The sequence below is a fragment of the Macaca nemestrina genome, chromosome 18 (genome assembly GCF_043159975.1).
Source record: "Macaca nemestrina isolate mMacNem1 chromosome 18, mMacNem.hap1, whole genome shotgun sequence".
Lineage (NCBI taxonomy): Eukaryota > Metazoa > Chordata > Mammalia > Primates > Cercopithecidae > Macaca > Macaca nemestrina.
The window spans coordinates 7,276,499-7,296,249 of record NC_092142.1 but is presented as its reverse complement, the minus strand read 5'-3'; the positions used below and the strand labels follow the sequence as shown (position 1 = coordinate 7,296,249).

The window sequence follows — 19,751 nt, the reverse complement described above, 5'->3', positions numbered from 1 at the left end:
TGTCATTTCTTTTCTAAATTGTTGGTGATTTCACAAAATGTCTGTGCCTGCAAAAGTAAAACAAATAGCGTTCGTTTATTGCACTCTGAATTTATTATTTTTGAAATGTTTTGTCTTGAAATAACTGGATAGGATAACAAAAGAATGAAGTGTGTTCTCTAATTTCTTATTTTTGAAAGTGTCTAAAAGTGGAAGAGTTATGCTTTGGGACGAAGTCTAGTAATACAGTGATATAGAAGAAAAAATGAATTATTTATGTGATGGGACTAGAATTATTAAAATAATTTCCCTGAAATGACCCCTCCTCCTTCCTGCTAAAGAGACTCCTTCGCTTTCTTGTTTGTCACTTTTATTTTTTCTACTCTCTCTGTACTCTGAAGAAGGTTTAGCTTTTGCTAGGCAGGTTAATTAGAGGTTTTGCAAGGCATAATCTCAACAACAAAAAAAGAAGAGGAACAGAAAGACAGGACAAGTTGTGAGGATTTTGCAAGAGAAGGAAGAAGGAGGGAGCATAAAGTGTGAAGGAAACAAATGGCAGTGGATTGGGAACTGTTTAATAAATATTCAAAATACCAATAAAGAACTTGGTATTTGTTTGTGGTTACCTAATTTGGCTCCTCTCATAGCACATCCTCCTAAGACTGTATCACAAGTCTCATCACCTCCGTAAGGTTGTATTTGGTTTTGGTAAAAAAAGAAAAAAAAAAGTGCCAACATCCAATTTGTGCTTAGGGTCATTTCTTTTTTCTTTTCTTTTTTTTTTTTAAGGGGAAAAAAACCCAGAACCTTGGTATTTTGATGCCATTCTCTCTCTCTCCTTCTGACAAAGAAGATAAAAATGGCATCCCGGAACAGATGACATCTTTAATGTCATTTACATTTATCTTCTCATTATCATTTATCTCTTCACTCTTCAAGGTGCTGGTTAAGTATCACCTCCACTCTGCTGGTTCCCTGGGCAAGGCAGAGCTGTTTGCTCCTTTTCCTCGGTAACTGTAGTATTGCTAATAATTCTGCCATTGCATCTCCCCATAGCACTGCATGAAAGGATATTTATTTGACTCTTTTCCTCCATTTCACTGAACCTACATTTACAACCAGAAAATAATTGTAATTGGTACTAAAACACAGTCCCTGCTGTGTGTTCTACTTGTACACGCAACATAATGAATGTAGAGGTAGCAGAAGGCAAAACTTGCTTAGTTCTTTCCATTATGGGACTTTTCTAAATTTTAGTAAGGCGTCTTGATTCTTTAGCCATAGATTCTTGAAGATTAGTGAGTCCTCACCCTCCCGGTGACCCACGTTTCATCTCTACCCATTCATCTTGACCATTTGCTCTTAATCACTTTTTCCAATCGGCATCCAGATGATACTTCGTTTCCAACCTTGAGGGTCTTGCCTTTAGAATGGAATGTTTTGTGTGATGTCCTTCTCTACTCCAAAAACTAATTCAGGCAAGCCCTCCTCTTTTTTCACCTAGACTTTTGGTCCCCTGCTTAATAGTTTCTCTTTATCCACTCTCCCACCAATAATCTCTAAAAGTTCTTCCACTGCTCTGCACCATAGAATAATGGACCAAACACCTTAGAAGGACTCTGCAAATTCCTTCAAAAACCAGCTGCGGCATGTCTTCCTTTTTTTTTTTTTTTTTTTTTTTTTGAGACAGTCTCACTCTGTCACCCAGGCTGGAGCGCAGTGCCATGATCTCAGCTCACTGCAACCTCTGCCTCCAGGGTTCCAGTGATTCTCCTGCCTCAGCCTCCTGAGTAGCTGGCATTACAGGTGCCGGCCACCATGCCTGGCTAATTTTTGTATTTTTAGTAGAGATGAGGTTTCGCCATGTTGGCCAGGCTGGTCTTGAACTGCTGACCTCAGGTGATCCACCAGCCTCGGCCTTACAAAGTGCCGGGATTACAGGTGTGAGCCACAGCTGATTCTTAAAGAGCATCTGGGATGATTCCAAGTCTCCCTCCAGCTCTGTTCATATAAAATCACTTTCATTTTCCAGCTGTGTCCTGTACATCTTTCATGGCATTTCCTCTGTCTGTAACACGAACTCTCTTTTCCTCCTGGAAATCTCTTCACTCTTCAAGGTGCTGGTTAAGTATCACCTCCATTCTGCTGGTTCCCTGGGCAAGGCAGAGCTGTTTGCTCCTTTTCCTAGGTAACTGTAGTATTGCTAATAACTCTGCCATTGCGTCTCCCCATAGCACTGCATGAAAGGATATTTATTTGACTCCTTTCCTCCATTTCATTGAACCTGCTCTGGGGCCCTGCTGTTCAAAATGTGCTACCAGGAACCAGCAGGATCAGCATCGCCTGTGAGCTTGTTCACAAGGGAAACAGTCTCCACTCCAGACCTACAGAATTAAAATCTCTGGAGGTGGTCCAGGACTCCGGGGTTCTTATGCCCAGTAACTCTCTAGAGTAAGGATCAGTACTTATTTAACTTTGTCCCTAAACATGACACACACAGCAACCCTTCCTAATATAAAAGTTAAATGAAAAACTCTTTTGTTGTTATTACTGCTGAAGCATCCCTTCCAAGTCTCCCTCATAGGCCAATGACATGTTCTCACCACAATCAGTTTTGCTGTGATTTTTCCTGTCAGTATTGACTGGAGCTTATCGAGTTTGCCTTACACACTCCAGTCTGTATCACAGCTTTTGTTTGATTCAAGCCTCCCATTGCACATTCCAAACCAGTTCTGTTTGCAGACCTCCTGCCAGTGCCAGAGAGAGCACTTGTTAATGTTAATGACATTTCTGGGCAGGGAGAAAATGCAGGCTAGACAGAAAAAAAAAAAAAAAAGAAAGAAAGAAACTAGGGGACCCTAGCCAGGAAAGATGGGGAGTGTATGAAAATGGAAACACTTTGGCCAAATATTTATTATCAATAGGGTTTTCAAATAGCTGTAAATCTGGAAGACCTCAAGGCCTTCCAAAACGAATTTGACCTCATTATACACAGTGAAAAATAGAGAAGGGTGCATGCCAAGTCTGTAATATTGCAACACAAAGACCCAATACAGGGGCTGTTAACGGGAACAACTTAGTAGTTTCATATGAAATGAGAGCCTAAGATGCTAACATTGAATGTGCCCAGTTAAAGGAACATTGAGAGTTGAAGCAATTATTCTTGTAATTGAGTGGGGGAGAAAATCATTCCTTTTGGAAAAGAGAGTCAGAACTTGCAATTAGCAGTTTACATTGATCAAAGACATTAGGGAACTGCTTGACTGGTCCATCTTTTGCCTTGTAGATTGAGGGTACTGCATCCCTTTGCTCATCTGCCCCTAACAATCTTACCAAGATACTGCACTCGAAATGGACCTTGTTTTTGTACAAAAACCTTTGCAAACCTGAAAATGATTAGACTATGGTTAGAGTCCGGTGCTCAAAAATCTCAGCATGTATATACACACACACAGCGATAGCTGTAGCTTTTCAGATGCACTCTTTTTTCTTATGCAATACATCAGACATATAAAAAATATCAAAGATGCTGCAGCAAATGCCATATGTCCACCCCGCAGCTTGCAACATAAAATATAACGAATATAATGGAATCCTTCTCAGTCACTCTCGCTGATTAAAACCCCTCCCCTACTCCCTAACAGTGGTGGGCATACTGCTGAACTTACTGTGTATCATTCCCACATAGCTCTCTCTTGTTTTACCATATATGCATATACCCCAAGAGAATACATATCTTTGGACACATTCATATATAAATACATATAAATGTATATTTTGGAATATCTATTTTTGAACACATTTACATATTTTTGAACATATTTTTCTGAGTCCAAAAACCACACATAAATGATGTATTCATACTGTATGTCTCCTCCTGCAAATTACTTTTTGTTGTTGTTCAGCATTATAGTTTTCAGATCTATCCACATTGGCACATAGAGATCTAGTTTATTCATTTTAACATGGCACACCAGACATGACTTTTGCTACAATTTATTTTCTATTTCCCTACTGGTGGACAATTAATGTTTGGTTGATTGTTGTCTTCCTAACATTTCACTTGGATGCCAAAGTGAATTTTCTATGTGTCTCCTTCATGTGTGCATTTAGGAATGAAATATCTCAAAAGTACATGCATCTTGAATGTCCCATGATATTACAAAACTGAGCGCCAAAGCAGGTGCATCAATATACACTCCCACCAGCATCACGGTAGAGCGCCCACTGCCCCCACGTCTTAGCCAACATGAAGTGTTGCCTTGTTTTTAAGATTTGCAGATTTGAAGAGTTTGAAATAACAAAGGCTTTCCAAGATCCTTTCCAAAGATTACCACCCCCAGCCAAAAACACTTGACTCCATTAGAACTGAGAACATTCAGTCATCAGACATATTAAATAATGTATTTCTACCAGTACCATTAAATGCCTAACATTGTGTCTGGAACATAATGGGCATTCAATATATTTGTTGAATGAAATCATTTCCACTATTGCAGATGACTCAGAAAATGAAACAAGAAAAATATATGCCAAGAAAGCAGTGAACAGCTAGCACACAGCTATTCGTTGGAAAAGGAAAAATAGTATACAATTCCAAATGCTCTCTCTTCACTTACCTTGATAATACAGCTTGTTTCATCAGGTACCCTTGTGGTTTTAACTCCTACACTTTACAGTCAATGAGCAAAAACCAATTCCACTCCTCAAATTCTTCTCACTTACTATTCAGCTGTCTCAATTCATTAATTTGCTTAATCAGCCCTCATCAATAACACTTCTCTCCAATGCATTCCTCTAACTCAAAGGAAAAGCAAGCTCTGAATACTCAAAAGTGTGAATCTATAAAGAAACAAGAATGGCAGAAAAAAAAATACTTGTATCAGTGCCTTTTGGAGCCTTAACAATAACTTCATATTAACATGTCTGCTATTGTCAAAGATCAAGGGTGAAAGACATTTCTCATTTTGCTGATACCACAGTCAATTAAAAATTTTGAATTAAATGGTTACAACTTTCAGTGTCTACCAAATATAGTTCCATGGAGGTTATCCACAGAGAGAGGCTGCAGGAAGGCCTCTGAAGCATTTTCTACAAACTGTGGCTCATCTAAACTCAGATTTCTACAAGCAGCATAAAAGCCACTCACATTTGGGAAATTTGCAGGTCCATGGGCATTAGTGCAGCCGACCTGAACAAGAGCGATCAACTGTTCTTCTGCTTATCAAGTTCTCTAATAGAGAGTCGACAAGTAAAATAAATTATATTAGATATTAGAGTCGATATTAAGCCCCAACTATGGGCAAAAGCATCAGAATATGGTCCCTCATCTGTTTGAGGAGAACAGAGAATTTCGCATAGAATCTTTGATTCTTTATTATAAAAATATAATAGACATTATCAATGAATGAGATGGGAAGAAATAATACTTAAGAGGTGGCATTTTTATAAAGAGTAAGAGTCATGTTCTTATTGGATTGAGGAACTAATTTGTATATATACATTCTTTTTTTAAGGAAAATACAACACTGGTGGTATTAAGGGAACATAACTTAATTCCTCCTTCCAGCCTCACTCCTGGCACTTATACATAAACAGGTACACATCCCTGTGACCTGGTCAGCTAAGCTAAAATGTGTACATGTGTTTTTACTCACTTTTGATTGACAGGGAAAAAATATCTTCCTTTAGAAATGCAGAACTTATCGGCCACGTGATACTGTAGTTATAGCCGGGCTTCAGAAATAGCTATCAGTCTGAGTTTTGTGGGCTGAATTGAAGATTTTACTTCTAACCACCAGAGGCGAATGCCATTGCTCTAATTTTTGGGTTCTCTAAGACTTTCAACTAAGAATAAAGATGTGTTTTTGGTATACATTGTTCCATAAAGAGGCTGAGCTGAATACTCATATTCTGATACGTAATTCCAGAAAATTATTGTTTCTATTCTTCGGTAGAGATTAGTGATATGTCTCGTATAAAGTCAATGAAATCGTCTTAGTCTCACATAAAGCGAATGAAATCATCCTCAGAAAACTCTGCTATTTTAATTGAGCTGTAACCATATGATTCTGAGTAAAACAAGCAAGCCTGATATGAAAGCAGCTTCAAGGAGTATGCTCTCCGTCTGCCCTGAAACCAAACTGCTCTGCCTAAGTCCTTCCCATAAAGAGATTACAGAACTCCTCCAAGTCCACAATTAAAGAAGAAAGAACACCACCACAAAAGCAATGAGAAGAGGAAAGCATCACGAATCTGCTCTGCTTTTTCCTGTATTTTAGATGAAAATCCTAAGCTATATATCCTAATCTAGTCTCTCAACACAGAGAGGGAAGACCTCTGAAACATCCCCTACAAAGTGTGCTTCATCATTTGAGAGAAATCTCAGAACCATTCAACCTTTGTTTACTAACAACACTTTGACAAGGACACTTCTTCCTTCAAATATTAAATTACTGTCACATGAATAACTGGGATACTCCAATTTCTAGTTAGACAAACATCAATGAAAAGCTTTAAGCAGAGCCATTCTTGGGATGAACATTTGTGAGTAGAAAAACCTTGCCTTTTCCATAGACTGGTTTAGAATCTCCCTCTCAACTTCATCTGACCTAAGAAAAATCAGTACTGTCTTGATGCTTAAAAATAAAATAAAGTAAATGCATTGACTTCTATGGGATAGACTCATTAGCTCAGGATTTGATAGGTTGCTAAACGGTAACTGAGAATGAAGAGCTACAAAGACACTATAATTAATTACCAAAACAGGCATTGCTTGGGCTAAAGCTGGGGCAAGAAAGTGCTGACAGAACAAAATTCGCATTCCACTGCTCTCCCTGCCTCTCTCAATTTACAGGAGAATGGGAAATCATGAACAATTGATACACTCCGTTAGCTGCTATCACAGAGAGTAAGTTTCCATGTAGCCTTAGGGGTATCTTACACAGTTTAACACTGAAAATAAAAGGTAATGTTCTTGGCAAAGAGCTTCAGGGATTAAATTTGGGAGGCTTGAAGCAGCCTTGAATTGTAGTCAATAAAAAAAGGACCAAATAGTAATTTTGTAATTTAACTGTGCTGGCTATGCTCAATGAGTCAGACACTTGTGAAATAAACCATGTAAATAGAAAAATGGCTTAACTCTTTCAGTTGGCATACATGGTGTTTGACCTCTCCCACGCTTCTTAGAATGGAGGCCTCTGATTCACTAAGAATAATGCGATCACTTAGATGCTACCAATACATCTTTTTAAATAGCTCTTCAGTAAAGAGGTGTTGACTTCTTTGGGATTCTTCCTAATAAGTTCCCGATATATTTAGAGATCAGGGCAGCTATCAACATGGTGTAATAAGATTTACGTATCAGCGTAGAGAGAGCCAAAGTCCCAAGGCAGCAGGAATTGGAAAGTCTTTTTAAAGTTACAAAATTCTTGACCACACAAAAATCACTCTACAGAGAATTGTGTCAGGGTTTCTGAAGCAATCACCTCACAACAAATAAAAAAAGACAACCAGCCAGCAATGATGTGGGGTTGAACACAATTTGCAATAATCTACTCAAAAACTCCAAAGCATATCTAATATTTATCTCACGTCCTCCCTCTCTGTCTCCCTCGCCTTCCTTCCCGTCTCCCTCCCTTCCTCTTCTTTCCTTTCCCTTTCTCTGTCTCTCTGTAACATTTTGCAGCAGAATTATTATTATCCAAATTGACAATTAAGGGGTCTGTCAATCAGTGGGTTGACAATCACAATGCTTAAAATGCCAACTGTTACACACATCTCCTTAGTGCTTGAGTGGCGGTTTTTGACAAATGGACCATCGTTATTGCCTCATGGTAGTTTGTGATTGAGATAACCACTTTACTTATTAATTGGAATTCGTAATATCTCGAAGAATCCAGGAATATATAACTATTCCTGCACAAGAGGTGGTTCATCACTGTCCTCTCATCTTTAATGAATCCCACCGTGGCCTGAAGGGACAGAATATCACCTGACGGGAAACACTCTTTGATGAACATTCATAAGGGAGCATTTTCCTTTCTTACCAATTTGGTATTTCTAGAGGGCAATGATAACCTTTATATCCTGGGTTTAAAGGTCAGTGGCTCAGGTGATCCTGCTGTCTCCATAGTGGGATCAGGATTGCTCACCTAAATCCTAGCTTCAAACAGGGACCCCAAGGAGACATAGTCTACTCATCATCAGAGTTACTCAGAATTCAGAGATGGCTTCAAAATAATACAAACTGGGAATAGAACTTCTACATCATCATACTCAGCAATAAAAGAGCTACTAAAAAGATCTAAGCAGATGGAGGCTGCCTTGATCATTCAGATGTTTCTGGTGCCTGGCACAGTATCTGGTTCTCAATACACAATTGAAGAAGGGAAGGAAAGGAAGGGAAGGAAAGGAAGGGAAGGAAAAGGAGGGGAGAGGGAGGGGAGAGGAATATAAGGAAGGATGGAAGATCAACAGGCCTGTCTTAGGCAGGAGTCTTTAGGTGCAAATGACAGAGCCCATGAAGTGAACATGTGCTGAGCAAAGAAGGCAGGCAAGAAGGGAGGCAGAGAGGAAGGGGAGAGGGAGGAGAGAGGGAGGGGAGCGGGGAGGGGGAGGGGGAGTGAGGGAGGGGAGCGGGGAGGGGGAGGGGGAGTGGGGGAGGGGAGGGGGAGTGGGGGAGGGGAGGGGGAGTGGGGGAGGGGAGGGGGAGTGGGGGAGGGGAGGGGGAGTGGGGGAGGGGGAGGGGGAGTGGGGGGAGGGGGAGTGGGGGGAGGGGAGTGGGGGGAGGGGAGGGGGAGGGGAGGGGGAGGGGAGGGGGAGGGGAGGGAAGGAAGAGAGGGGAAGGGAAGGGACTTCATTTCATCTTCACTGAGGTCCATCAACACAGAGGGACATATACCATTAGCACCATTCCGTAGAGAATATAAGGAAGGATGGAAGATCAACAGGCCTGTATTAGGCAGGAGTCTTTAGGTGCAAATGACAGAGCCCATGAAGTGAACATGTGCTGAGCAAAGAAGGAAGGCAAGAAGGGAGGCAGAGAGGAAGGGCAGAGAGGAAGGGAAGGAGGAAGGGAAGGAAAGAGGGAAGGAGGAAAGAAAGGAAGGAGGGAAGGAAGAAAGAAAGGGAAGGAGGGAGGGAGGGAGAAAGGAAATGTATCACTCAAAATCCTCTAAAGGTAGAGGATAAAACTTCCAAGGGCTCATCAGTTAGATGAATCCAATAAATCTAGGAAGTGCAATCAAGGTTTCCATCACTGAGATAACTCTCCAGAGTTCAAAGATCTCTTACTGTTTTTTTTTTTTTTTTTTTTTTTTTTTTTGAGACGGAGTCTCGCTCTGTCGCCCAGGCTGGAGTGCAGTGGCCGGATCTCAGCTCATTGCAAGCTCCGCCTCCCGGATTCGGGCCATTCTCCTGTCTCAGCCTCCTGAGTAGCTGGGACTACAGGCGCCCGCCACCTCGCCCGGCTAGTTTTTTGTATTTTTTAGTAGAGACGGGGTTTCACCGTGTTAGCCAGGATGGTCTCGATCTCCTGACCTAGTGATCCGCCCGTCTCGGCCTCCCAAAGTGCTGGGATTACAGGCTTGAGCCACCGCGCCCGGCCAGATCTCTTATTCTTATTTCTGCTTTGTGTGACTACCTGCTGATAATTGTGCTTGCTTTTTCTTGGCTATTTCAGACCTGTATACTAGAATTCTGACTGCCCTCCTTCCCCCTCTCCCTTCCTCCTGCACATGTTCACTGCATGCTTATCATTTTGCCAGGAACTATATTGGGTACTGGGGTATCGTGCTCACCAGAACATGTATAGCTACATGCTCATGGAACTTACAGTATAGTGCTGGAATCTGTCAACTGCCTACATAGTAACCTTCTCTTCTTCTGGGATCATCACTCTCTCCTCTCAGGACCTGTTCCTCCCACCCACCTCCCAACAGTAAAACCTTGTCCTTGGGTGGCACTGACTCCTTTGCCACCAAAGATTAGTCCAAGCATTAACAAGGGATTCTAATCTCAGTGATCAAAGTTCTCCTCTGTCATACAGGAACCAGAATAAAAAAATTATTCACTTCTCCTAGGTGGCAGGAAGGTAATATGTGAGGTTCAGAAGATGTTGTTGGTCAGGCAAAACAGGTAACCCGAGTCAGAAAAAAGGTGAGAGGTAGTCCCAACTTCACTAAACTTCCTATTTCCATTAGTCTTCAAGGTATGATATGCCCTTGAATTTCCAACAATTTGGCTTCCCAGATCATCCCATATTTGTATAAAACATTCCTCAGATAAGCTTTTTAAATAATTAACCCCTTTCCTCTTCATGGGCTCTGTCATTTGTATCCAAACACTCCTGCCTAATACAGCCATATTGATCCTCCATCTTTCCTTACATTCTTTAACTAGGAAATGGTGCTAATGGTATACGTCCCTCCGTGTTAATGGAGTGAAGATGAATAAGATGAAATGCAAGCTCTGTCTAAACCCCAGAAACCATTATTGAAACGAATAAACATCAGACCCTCATATTTTGAGTTGCTTTTACAATACAGAGCAATGGAGTTTTGTAAAAGAAAACGTTATCACATTCAGCTTTAAATAAATGAGGATTTCTGGAAGGAACAAAGACTTAACTGCCTGAGGTCTTTCCTTCCCTTCTCCTTCTTTCTTTCTTTCTGGCCTGCAGACTAATAGCTCATTACAGAGATGACTGTCTGAAAAAATAAGTTACCTAGACATGCAGGCCAGTACCCAGGAAGAGCTAATTATTTGCATAAATCATATGGATCCTGGCCCTGGCTATATTAACCATTTACCATACTCATCATTTGTCACCACACTGTAACGTCAGTCATCTGTTGGGGAGGAAATTACCCTTCGGTGGTTTCTTCAAATGAGGTCAGAGTGCAGCTCCTCTCTGCGCACAGTGAGGCACATTATCCCAATGACGTTGTCTACTGGTAAACAAACCCAACCAGGGCAATAAATGGCTACAGGTTCACAAATTAGCCTCCATACAGGCTGAGAGCATTTACTATGGGCCCTGCAAATTAACCCCATCCAACTGCTTCACACAGTGCAAGGAGAAGGAATCCATTTGCTAACCTCCCTCAATCACTCCTAACCCAAATTCTGAAAGCATCTACCACTGACAGAGTCCCAAGCAGACAGGGATTGTCCTCGAGCACCACACATTGTAGGCACCATCCTCCATCAGGATGATTTGCCTTTTAAACCAGGAAGCCCAATGGCTGGGGGCAGGCAACATCAGTAACTCCGTGAACCAAAATTCAATGTTATGCAGCCAATCCTTAAGGTATCAACAATATCAAAAACAAGAATATATATAACCAACATTTGTATGGCACTTACTACAAACCTTATATACACTATCAGTAACGCTCACAAAAGCCCTAAAGGTAAACACCAGTATTAGTCCCCTTTTACAAAGGGGGAAACTCAGGCTCAGAGAAGTTAAGCAACTTTTCCAAGTTCGCACAATCATTAGGTGGTGTATATGGAGGGAGGGACAGAACTGTGTGAAGGGGAACACCAGAGGCTGTCTTTGGGTTGCCTGGCAATAAGTCACCCGGGTCCAGCTGTTCCAATTCTGCCAGTGAGATAATCCATCCATAGGGTCCCGGGCTGGCATGGTCTCCTGATGTCATCAGCACAGTCCCAGCATCCTCCTCACCTGGACACCTAGTTCCTAGCATGCACCTAGCGTGGACAGCTAGTTCCCAGCATGCACCTCATTGAGACAGCAGTTCCCAGTATGCATCTTGCCTGAACTGCTAGTTCCCAGTACGCATCTTGCCTGAACAGCCAGTTCCCAGCATGTGCCTCACCTGGACAGCAGTTCCCAGCATGCGCCTCACCAGGACAGCAGTTCCCAGCATGCACCTCGCCTGGATAGCAGTTCCCAGCATGCACCTCGCCTGGACAGCAGTTCTAGTATGCATCTCACCTGGAAAGCTAGTTCCCAGCCCGCGCCTCACCGGCACAGCTATTTCCTGGCGTGCACCTCACCTAGGCAAGCACCTTACCTGGACAGCTAGTTCCCAGCATGCACCTTTCCTGGACAGCTAGTTGCCACGAAGTATCTCGCCGAACTTAATTCTTGAGACACAAGGAATTGTTCCCTACTTGTAAGTCTGTTCTCACACTTACCCTAATAAGCCGGATAATAGCCACTCAGAGATCTCAGGTCAAAATCCCTGAAACTTACAAATTTTGTAAGGAAATCATTTCCTTGCTGATGTGACTAAACTGATGCTTACGAAATGGGTGATCAACCTGGATTATCCAGAGGGTCCTACACACAACCTCAAGTGTCCTTAAAAGAAAGAGGCAGACACACACCCAGAACGGAAGACAGTGAGAACACCGAGGCAGAGACCGCACTCATGTAGCCACTACAAGCTAGAAGAAGAGACTCCAGAGAAAGCACAGCCCTGTCCAAACCTTGGTTGCAGGCCAGTGACACTGATTTCAGACATCAGATCACCAGAACTGTTAGATAATAAATTTATATCATGTTAAGCCACCACATCTGTGGTAGTTATAGAAGCCAGTGGAAATTAATACACCTTACTCTCTAGCCCCCAAAAAAGTACAGCTAAAGGAGGGTGGCATCCCTGTCTCTCCTTTGCAAGCACACAGGGCATCATCCATGTCTGCGCCTGGATGCCCAGAGGGAGGAATTACGGGTCCGGGCGCCACCTGCCAGTCCTTCTGCCTGAGTTCCAGTCTTTATCAAATCATGCTCTGAATCTGCCAAAGTCCTTTGCCTGGCATTGCATTTGTTATCTCGCCCACGTCTTCTCGACCCTACAGCCTTGTTCCTTCCCTGACAACAGGAGGCTTGAGAGGAGGCATGTAAAGATAATTAAGACAAAATCTCCAAGGGGAAAGCTCTGACAGTTTGGTAGAGGACACATATATTTAAATAAAAATTTAATATATAAAATACATCGTAAAAATCTTTCAAACTCTAAGTTGTTATGTGAAAGGATTTTAAAAATTAAACTTTTTGAGATAATTGTAGATTCATACGAGGTTTAATAAGTAATATACAGACAGCCCATGACCCCTACACTTATTGCACCAGGGGTAACATCTGGCAAAACTCTAAAATATCACAGCCAGGACAAAAAATAGTCCACAGACACAAGGTCGCCTTTCATGACCACACCCTACTGGCACCCCACTCATCGATTCCTGACCCCAGCAACCACTCATCGATTCTCTATTTCTAGAATTTTAAATTCAAGAATGCTACATACATGATATCATTTTGTATGTAACCTTTAGATACATAAAAAATGATTGCTGAGATTGGATGAAATGATTTAGAGATGAGCTTTTTTCCACTCACCACAAGTGAGTGAAACTCACCCTGGAGTTTCGTCCTCGTTGTTGGTGTGTATCAATAGTTTGTTCCTTTTTATTGCTAGATAGTATTCCATAACGTGGATTATCACAGTTTAACCATTCATGCATTGAAAAACATATGGGCTATTTATAGTCTTTAGCTATTATTACAAATAAAGCTGCAGTGAACATTTGCATACAGGTTGTTTTGTGGATGTGTTTTCATTTTACTGGGATAAATGCCCAAGTGTGCAATTGCTCAGTCATATGGCAGGTGCATGGTTAGTCCTACAAGAAAATGAGAGATGATTTTCCAAAATGATTATGTCATTTGACATTCCCACCAGCAATATTTGAGTGATCTTTGACAGCATTTGGTATTGTCACTATTGCTTATTTTAGCCAACAAATGGATTTTTTTGTGTGCATAGCTATATGTAACAGAAGTTAGAATGAGGGAAGGTAGAAATAATTCAAGAGAGTGACATTAGGAATAATCTGTGGAAGGCATGGGAAGAAGTGCTTTAATTTGTCAAGGCCAGTAGGGATATTATCTCAGCTGTGTGGGCATGGATCTGGCCTTGTTTCCTCCTCCAACTTCCTCTCCCACCTCTTCTTTCTCTTATTATACCTTAGCCACATTGGTCTCCTTTTAGGTTCTCAACTCAAACCTCATTTGTCATACTTTACCTCTCAGCTTGCCCATCACCTCCTCAGAGAAGCCCTCCAGGATCACTCTACCTAAGTAGGGTTCTCTTACAACTACACTCACCTTAATTTTATTTTGTGGAACACTGTCATTTATTCTTTAATCATACCTGTCAATATTTGTAAGTATGCATTGATTTATTTACTTTTTTAAAAACTTCACACTACACTTTAGGCCCCCAAAGAGGAATCATTTCTGCTTCATTTGAGGAACAACTTAATTCACTGAATGAAGGACTGAATGATAAAGGGAAAGGAACCCCAGGTTGCAGGAACTTGCAAGTTTACTTTGGAATCCAACAAGCTAAATACTTAAGAGTTCATGTCAACCAACTCAGTTAAGAAGGTCTCTATGCACAAGGGGGTACATGGTGTATTTCTTCGAGAAAAAAAGATGTGACTTGTCACTCTCGTTCATCTAGCAAAATCAATAGTACTGCAAGATTCAAAGATAAAGTCTCCAGCTTTCTAATCCAAGTCATCTTCCTAGTTAACTGGGGAGATATACACACACAAATAATTATAAATCAGGGAGAGTTAAGAGGCAGGGTAGGAAGAAAAATAAGGCACCATGGACAAAGAAAAGAGGGAGGAAGGATTTTCAGTGGGCGGAAATCAAGGTGGCTTCTTGGAGGAGATGGCATTTGAACTGGGTCTTAAGGATATGCATGATGGAGACAGTCATGGCAGGTGGGCTTTTCAGTTTTTTTGTTTTGTTTTGCTTTGTTTTTTGAGATGGAGTCTTGCTTTGTTGCCCAGGCTAGAGTGCAGTGGTACAAACTCAGCTTACTGAAACCTCCACCTCCTGAATTCAAGTGATTCTCCTGCCTCAGCCTGTGGAGTAGCTGGGACTACAGGCCTGCACCACCATACCCAGCTAATTTTTGTATTGTTTCGTAGAGACAGGGTTTTGCCATATTGGCGAGGCTGGTCTCGAACCCCTGGCCTCAAGTAATCTACCAGCCTCAGCCTCCCAAGTGTTGGGATTACAGATGTGAGCCACCATACCTGGCCAGTTCTTTCAGTTCTATCTAAACTATAAGAATATATTTTTTCTACTTTTGTCATAATCTCTTTCTCTTAAAAAATGAACCCAATTTTTGCCAATGAGCAGAATGTTGCAGGAGCTAACTTTTAGGTGCCACGAAGAGACATGTTCAGTATTAAAGATCAGTACTGTCAACACACTCTCTGATAGGTGGATAATTTTTTCCTCTACATTCAAGGGTGTTCAGCAAGTTTCTTGGTTCCTTTGTTTCACCCTCTGGGGATGACGATGTATGAATCAGAAAGGAGACATCTGGAGGGTCTCACGCACTCCTAAGAACAGCTGTTTACTTTTTCCTAAATCTGCAGGTTTGGGGACACGTAAGCCTGGCCAATGGTGGGGATATCTAAACGTGCTTTGGAATCAGGGCAAGCAAGTTGCTAGTAAAGTGTGCATGAAGCAAGATAGAATTGCCCAAGGTAAGACATCCTCTGGTCCTTTTCTGTGCCACACTATCCTTTTCTGTTCCTCTTTGACACCTGAGAAAATGCAATCAGTGAATTTGGGTCATTATCCCTGACACCAATCACTGGCCTGCTCCTCCGTGAGTGTGAAACTTTCTCTTTAAACGCTGGCTGAGTGTCTTCTACTTGGCAATGTGACTTGTCATATGTTACTGAACATTAAAGATTATCCATCTATTATCTCTCCATCTATCCATCTGCCCATCTATCTACCTAGGTTGCCTTTTTCCCTCCTTCCTTTCCTTCCTTCCATCATCTCTCTCTACACACATACACGCACACACACATACATCTTCTCTGTCATTCTTTCTTTGGTCCTGTCATCTTTTTTTCTGTCTCTTCTTTTCTTTTTTTAGATATTCATCTAGCTATTTAGATTTGACCAATTATGTTGAAAATAGCAAACAGTGCCTTCAGTCTAAGATGGGCTGGCAGTTGGGTGTCTGCTGACCATGTGCAGTCAACAGAAGTGTCTGTTTGGCATGCAAAGCATTTACAGAAAACATTGTATTCATGACTAACATTCAAAAACTGTACATTTCACTCATAAGAAATGCAGATGCCAGACTTCTCTAGACCAATGAGAAAGCCTGGCCATACTATGCCCACCTTCCCACATGGTCACAACCAGCTGTGACTGTGAAGTGACCCCCTCTGAGTGGTCTTGGGCCGCAGCTCACCATGGTGTCGCCACTTGCTGTATCACCCCACCAGGAGGCTGTGGTCAGCCTCTTTGTGGGGTAATACAGCATTAGAAAGTCTTAGTTCGAGCACAATGACTCACACCTGTAAATCCCAGCAATTTGGGAGGTGAAGGTGGGTGGATCACTTGAGGTCAGGACTTTGAGACCAGCCTGGCCAACATGGTAAGACACTGTCTCTACTAAAAATACAACAATTAGCTGGGCGTGGTGGCCGGCGCCTATATTCTTAGTTATTCGGGAGGCTTAGGCAGGAGAACTGCTTGAACCCAGGAGGTGGAGGTTGCAGTGAGCTGAGATCATGCCACTGCTCTCCAGCCTGAGTGACAGAGCAAGATTCCATTTCAAAAAAAAAAAAAAAGGAAGTCTTGGTGGCAATAATTTTTTTCATAGTAAAATGATTAGGTTTTATTTAATTTCTAAGCCATATATGACTGTTTGCAAACAGAATACAAATGTGTAAGCATTCACAGGTTGATGGGTGTTCTAGTCTCGACGATCACTGTCAAATAACTGTATCAGCCTCTTGTAGTTACGCTGTGGTCGACTGAACTGTTGGCAACAATTCTTCAGTTCTTCACACCCCCTGTATTCACTCCCTTTGCCATGCAACGTTTCAGCGACTGACCATGGACCACACTTCCCTCCGCCTTGACTGTGACATCAGCTGCGTATCATGCTTTGGTCAATAAAATGTGGGCCACAGTGGTAGGGTTCCAGCTCACCCCCTGTGGCTCTCCATTGTGGTGAAGACGACCATGGAGCACCAAGCAGTCTAGATGGCTGCTTTCCCTAGACCCGGCCCCAGAATGTGCACACACAGAGTAGACTGAAGACCCACTTGGAGTTGTGAGAACACAAGTCTGGCTGGACCCACAGCATGAAGCAGAGCTGTCCAAACGAGCACAGTCTAGGCCAGACAAATCCCAGCCAACCTAGAAAGGCACGAGAGATACACACTGTATATCATGAAATGTTGTTTTTATGCAGTATTAAATGACCAATATTATGTCCCTGGTAGTAGGGTCTTGAGTTGCCATGTTTAATACCTGCCCCCGTCTCTACTAAAAAAAATACAAAAAACTAGCCAGGCGAGGTGGCTGGTGCCTATAGTCCCAGCTACTCGGGAGGCTGAGGCAGGAGAATGGCGTGAACCCAGGAGGCGGAGCTTGCAGTGAGCTGAGATCCGGCCACTGCACTTCAGTCTAAAAAAAAAAAAAAAAAAAAAAAAAAAATAGCTGCAAGACAGGAGTGGATGAACCGTCTGTGAGCGGGACTGATTGAGGAAAGATAAAGTTCTCCGGGAAGGAAAGACACTTCACTTTCCAAGAGAGGCAGAAATGAATCTATTTTGCAGCTGTGGGATTTAATACCTTCCCCTTTTCCCCTACAAGAACACAGAAAGAAGGAAATCACTTTGCCCCCAAAGACACGGTAAAACTGTAGCCATCACCTCTTTTTTTTTTTTTTTTTTTTTTCTTCTTCTTTTTCTAGGGTAATTTAGAGGCAGTCTTTCCCTCTGTAATTTTCTTCCAGGCTTTACTAGAACTTATGAGTATGCCATCCAAGATCCTGTAGGCTTATTAAAGCAGCTGCTTACAAATGAATAAATAAAAAATAAGAAAGTGGTCATCTGCTATCAAAGACAAATGGCCTAATTTTGTCAGCAGATCATGTGGAGAGGTCAGTCTTATTCTCTTGGATACTGGCGAACATTACCATTCATGAAATTTTATTGGTTATTTGACGTCTGTAGATGCTCCGCTGTTTTCCCAATACATGATTCATAGGGGCAAAGGTCTTTGTGCATTTCCACATTTGTAGCTCCAATCTTGCATCGCGGCAGCTTCCAGAACAGCTCCCTTGGTTCCTCCCCTGTCTGGTACGTTACACGTTTTATGTTTCTTTTGCTGTGGTCTTATTTTTCTCTCCCTGATTGTGACCTAGTTGTCTTCTGGTAGAACACAGCGAACTGCAGTCTCTTGTTTCTCATCATCCATGCGCTTACTGGAAAAGGCCTGGTTTTCAGGAATACAGCTTGCTGTTGGGAGGCCACCCTTTGTTAAGTGAGTCAAGAACTGTGATGTGTCCATGCTTCTTGATGACACAGAATCGGGGATCATCGGGCCAACTCACGTAACAGGAGGTAAAGCTATGGCACAGACTGAAAATATGCACACACCCTTCCCAAGTCTTTAGTCTTCAACAAATATTTATTGGATGGCCACCGTGTAAGAGGCTCTGGGCTAGGCAACGAGTCTGATATAAGCATGAAAACACCGACTTTACCTTTATGGAGCCTGTATTTTAGTGGCAGAGAAATATGAATGGGCACAGATTACAACTGTGATGTGCTTGTTGAGGAATACAAATATGGCCTGAAGCAGGTGCATAGGTACATTTTACAGAGATGCATAGATGCATTAGTTTATCAGTAACACCTGAGGACGAAGCATCTGCTGTCCGTGGCAGTTTGAGGTTTGCCTTTTTAAGATAATGACATTTAAAGTGAGATATAAAGAATGAGAAGGAACAGCCATACACAGGTGGGACTGAGATGATCCCAAGAAGGATAAAGAAGAGGTACAAAGTCTAAAACATGAAAGAGCCTTGCTTGTTGGAGGATCTGATAAAAGACCAGTGCGAGTCAAGTATGGGGGTCAAGAAGGAGGTACATGGGTCCATGTCAGAGAATCAAGGCCTGGAACGTTCTGGTGAGATCTCTGAAATTTTTTCCTTGTAGAACGAGAAACCACTGAAGGGTCGTAAGTGACAGTGGCCTGATAAAATGTATGCTTTAAGAAGATTACCTACAAGGCTACAATAACCAAAACAGCATGGCACTGGTGCAAAAACAGACACAAAGACCAATGGAACAGAACACAGAACTCAGAAATAAGACTGCACACCCTCAACCATCTGATTTTTGACAAACCTGACAAAAACAAGCAATGGGAAAATGATTCTCTATTTAATAAATGGTGCTGGGACAACTGTCTGTCCATACACAGAAAATTGAAACTGGACCTCTTCCTTATACCATACACAAAAATTAACTCAAGAAAGATTAAAGACTTAACTGTAAAACCCAAAACTATAAAAACCATAGAAAAAAAATTTAGGCAATACCATTCAGGACATAGGTATGGTAAAAGATTTCATAACAAAAATGCAAAAAGCAATTGCCACAAAAGCAAAAATTGAAAATGGGATCTAACTAAAGAGTTTCTGTGCAACAAACAAAACTATCAGAGTGAACAGACAACCCAGAGAATGGCAGACAATGTTTGCAATATATCCATCTGACAAAGGTCTAATATCCAGAGTGTACAAGGAACTTAAGCAAATGTACAAGAAACACACAAACCTATGAAAAAGTGGGCAAAGGACATGAACAGACAATTCTCAAAAGAAGACATACATGCGGCCAACAAACATAGGAAAAAAGCTCAGTATCACTGATCATTAGAGAAATGCAAAACA

At 41.9% G+C, this 19,751-nt stretch overlaps 1 protein-coding gene and 1 long non-coding RNA gene across 2 annotated transcripts in view; one reads left to right on the top strand and one right to left on the bottom strand.

Annotated features, from left to right (window-relative positions):
- Window positions 1–19,751, bottom strand: part of LOC105467818 (RNA binding fox-1 homolog 1) — a 2,482,591-nt gene that overhangs the window by 846,642 nt on the left and 1,616,198 nt on the right.
- LOC139359726 (uncharacterized) overlaps window positions 1–19,751 on the top strand; it is a 30,290-nt gene that overhangs the window by 1,836 nt on the left and 8,703 nt on the right. The window contains exon 2 of the long non-coding RNA XR_011616093.1: window positions 15,412–15,522. This is a non-coding gene — a long non-coding RNA (uncharacterized lncRNA). The remainder of the gene's footprint in view (window positions 1–15,411; window positions 15,523–19,751) is intronic.